Below are 5,031 nucleotides of genomic sequence, written 5' to 3'. Positions count from 1 at the left end.
ACTAGAACTGAACTAGAACTGAACTAAAACTGAACTTGAACTGAACTAGAACTGAACTAGAACTGAACTAGAACTGAACTAGAACTGAACTAGAACTGAACTAGAACTAGAACTGAACTAGTACTGCACTAGAGCTGAACTAGAACTGAATTAACAACTTATTGATAAAACACTATTTAATTTATTGAATACATTTACATTAAAATAACACTTTGTTAACAATTACATTAAATTATTTCATTTAAGCATAATTGAATTTATATTAAAAAAATAATTATTTGCAAATCATTTTTTTTATTTAAAAAAAATATTTTTATTGTTTGCAAATAAAACAAATGTTTTTTACTCTATTTTCATTAGAGATGAATATACAAAATGGTGAAAATTAAAAAAAAACAAATGTAGTTCTCGGCAGTGCGTAAATTATAGAATAGAAAAAGTTATGCAGTCTAAACATATTTAGCACTTTACTAATCGAATAGGTTAATTCATTCATTAAAAGCTGAATTATGGGATATTGATATCAAATTTATATGTTTTTGGTCTATATATTTTAATAAGTATATAAATTTTTTTAATATTTTGATACTTAAAACGATTCCATTTAATTGTGTAGTGTGCAAAAACTGTATTATGAAAAATCTATGAATTTCATTTTTGTATAAATGTAAAAATGTATAATAATGTATTGTAGACAGAAGGACTATAAAGTGTAGACAATATGAACAATTATGTATATTTTCTCCTGCTGATTACACACATTTATATCTAGAAATTTACATATTTTTACATATAAACAAACACACTCGCATATATTAACAAAACAAAAACATTTACAACAACTAATAGAGCAGAATACACATATATGTACACTTACACTGGCATAGTTTATTGTTGATATCGCCTTACTGTCAATTTAATTCAATTAATTTTCCAATTATTGGCTTTTAAGTTCATTCAATCTATACTATGGACACTCACACACAATCTAACATACATACAAGGCTCACATGAGATCAACAGTTACATGTCTTGGCATGCAATTTTATATTGATTTCACACATACTCTTATGTATAGATTATGTATACATACTCACGTACTTAATTAAAATCCTTTTGAGTTTTTTCTCTTTAAATTTTTTTAATATTGTATGTGTAACATTATATAGACTTATTAAAAATCATTTTTTCAACACTTAATTGGTAATTTGTCATACATTTTGTTGTTGCTGTTCCTGTTGCATGCACAATTTATAGGTCCCTGCGTTAAAAAGCTGCATTGTATTTGTATGTAAGTTTATGTATGGCAAGTGTATTGGTGTCTACGTGTATTTAAATACGTTGCATAAGTATGCTTCATAATTGGCATCATATTGACATACTTATTAATTATATTTTTACATTTTCATTAATCTAGATTTCATTGCATGTTTTTCTTCCGGTAGTTTTTAGTGATGAAGGCCATTACGTTTGTTGCATAATTTTTTTTTTTAATTTTCATAGCATTTATTGCATTTCACAAAAGAGCCAATCAAATAGATGTTGATGAAGTAAGGAAACCATGAATAAAAGTTTCTGTAAAAATTTGAACCTGGAGCCTCGAATATTTTATGGTTTAAAAACAATTTATTATTTATTATTTTTCAAAATGAAATTCATGTAGTTCGAATTAGTAAATCAGCAGCTCTTCAATTCATAAAGATCATTAACCTTCTAATACCTCCTATAAGCTAAATATTCCACTTTAATTAATTTTAATTTTATAACGACTAATATCACAAAAATTATCCAGCAGGAAATAGATTTCATGTCTTTTTCTGCATTTTTTTTTTTGTATTAAATCATTTTATTGCTCTAGCAGAAGCAGCAGTAACAGAAGATATAATTTAACCAGAAAATAAAAAAAGAACATACTAAAAACTCCATTAAACATCGAGAGCAGCCTCTCGTTTTGCAGAAACTTGAAAAAGAAAGAAGCAAGTCAGAGCAATGGTAGTCATATAGCCAAAGCCACAAATCTTTAATGAAGTGCAAATGGCAAAATGTGACAGTCACAGTTTAATTATCAATGAGCGCCAAATGTCGATGCTATTGACTTTTTACTACGAGCAAAAACAAGAAAAATTTTATCAGAATTAAAGATGAGTGGAAAAAATTGTACAAAAAAATTAAAACGAACGAATATTTATAGAGCTGAAGTAAAGTAAATAGAAAAAGTTTTTTTTTTCTACCAAAAAAGGAAAAAATACCCTGCAGGAGGCAAAATTGCATACGTTATACTTATTCGTGCAAGTGTTAAAGCGTACTTTAAATGAAAAGCTAATATTGCGGCATTTTAATTCAAAGTTCGTTAGACTTTTTTTAATGTAAAACTATACGTAAAAAGAAAATATTGATAAATAGCTAATTAAGTAAGTAAGTAGGTAAGTAAGTTAGTAAGTAAGTAAGTAAATAAGTAAATAAGTAACTAACTAACTAACTAACTAACTAACTTACTAACTTACAATATCAGGGCTACTTCAACTGGATGCGTCCTTAAATCCATTGGGCAGAGTGAAGTAGGGTAGCAATTTTCTAGTACAACATTTTGGTGAAAAATTAAATTTTTATTTAAAAATTTCATACTTTCATCCAGTACAATGACAAAAAATGCAGCATTTTAACACATACTCCATATAATTATATATTTTGTTGTCGCAACACTTATCCAAGCTTAATTTTCTCTGCGTGTTATAAATCCAATAGTTGTTGGGCAAAGAAGAGATTACTCTTAGAACTATTTAGACAAGCAATACGACAGACAGTTAGACACCCCAGAACAAACCCACACAGACAAATCTTTAAATGTATAAAACTCTTTAAATGTCTGTTGAATTTTTGTAAATGACTGCAAGTGTGGCTGTGTGTTCAAAATAATACTCTGTCTGTGTATGGATGATTATTTAATGCGAAAAGTTTTGAATAATGCATTTTGGTGAAAATTTACAAGAAAAAAAGAAAACAAAATGAACAAAATAAAAAAACAAACTTTAATACATTCATTTATTTTATGGTTGAGCATTGAGAAAGACAACCATTTTTAAGTGTGAGTGAAAAAAAAACTAAAAAAATAAAATATTATTTGATTTATAGTAAAAATTTTACACAAAGTTGTCTTTCTATTGTAAGCAAATATTATTTGCACATTCGGACAAAAGTCCTCATACAATTGTGGTTTAATTTTTTAATGTTTAATCATTTGTATGGAAAAGGGCGTTTTCTGGCTGCTTCTGTAAATCATATTTAAATTTTTTCAATAATTAGTATTTTAGATATAAATATTAAATATTTAATATTAGGATTTTACTAAAATCATTTTGGGTATTTTAATTACTCCAGAAGAAGATTAGTATTTAAATCAATTACAAATTCTGGAAATTAATGATAATTTCTCTGAACATGTTATCTTACATAATTTACATTGTCCTGCTTTTTAATTTTATTCTTTTGTTTCATTTGTTTTGCTCATAAATAATTAGATAAATTATGCAATTAAAAATACAAGAATTGTTATGGTTTAATTAAAAAAAAATTCTGCAAGTGTATGCTCAACTATACCAAACAAGATCTATGTTAAATTTTGCATTCTTTTGTAGACAATCTTTCAACTACCGTTAACTATGTGCATTGTAAGTATGACTTCCGTTTCCTTTTATGGTTAATTTAGGTTTCTATGTTAAGTTTTGTTACATTTTTTTTTTCGAAAAATATAAAACTAAAAATACATTTTAATCTAATAACATAAAAGTAGAAGGACGACGACAAAACTTTTCAATTTGGGTCATTCGCTACTAAGTCGAGAGGGATAAAACGTATACGATTTAAGGAAATGTTATAAAATAAAGGAAAAGTAAAATTTATTGTAAAGTGGGAAAATTCAACATAGTTTTCAAATTAAAAAATCTATTTTGAAGCAAAAGACCGAGATTCTTAAATTTTTACTAATTTTTTTTAATACTTACCATTACATTTACAGCAATTTAAGAATCACTGCTCCATACACTTTAAAATCTTATAAATTTATTATATCTTCAACAATAGAATACAATTTTTATTCTTTACTCCAAACTTCATTTTACTCCTTAATTCCATCCTTTGTTTAGGCTTAAAATAACAATTGAGCAAAAGCTTTTTCTTAATGTTTCCCTTGTCTTAAGAAACTTTTGCTTACGCTTCTTCTGTCTATTCTTAAAGGAAAAAAAAAGTAAATTTTATTAAAAATTTATAACTTAAGACGTGTTGTAGCAGCATAAAACTTAAACTTTACATTCAAATCCAACTTTATCTTTATGTTGTCGTATTCCTTTCGTGTTTTTTTTTGGCTGCAACAATGAGCAAAAATTTTTGTAGACTTTGGCTGCTTCCTTCATGAGATTTATAATTATAATTATGTGTTTCAACATTTTAACGCACGCACTTTAACTATTAAAAGTGCATTTAAAATTAATTATATGTATATGCTGCTTTTTTGTAACAAAGTCTCTTTACAAATTTCGCTTGCTTTTAAACTTCTGCTACATTTAGAAGCAATATACATACATACGTATATGGCATAAGTTTTTGTTTCTCGGGAAATAATAATCAATAATGAAAAATAAAAACTGCTTACAGAAGTAAAGTAATACCTACCAAAAGGTGGAATGTTAAATTTCGCAATAAACTAAAACAAGAAAAGATTTTATAAAAAGTTTAAAAAAGTTTGAGCAAAGCTGAAGATTAAATACAATTTCTATTTATGTTTTTCAACTTCAATAATCTTATCACAAAGTCGTTGATCTTTTAAAAAGATTAACATTTATTCTATCAATATTATTTTGAAAGGGTTCACTAAAATGTGAAGTAAAAATGTGTTTGTCCCTTTAATATACAATTCAATTCTAGTCAACTTCAGTTTTAGTTCAGTTCTAGTTCAGTTCTAGTTCAGTTCTAGTTCAGTTCTAGTTCAGTTCTAGTTCAGTTCTAGTTCAGTTCTAGTTCAGTTCTAGTTCAGTT

Source organism: Lucilia cuprina, chromosome 2, assembly GCF_022045245.1.
Source record: "Lucilia cuprina isolate Lc7/37 chromosome 2, ASM2204524v1, whole genome shotgun sequence".
Taxonomy (NCBI): Eukaryota; Metazoa; Arthropoda; class Insecta; order Diptera; family Calliphoridae; genus Lucilia; species Lucilia cuprina.
Note: the sequence above shows the minus strand (reverse complement) of the source record.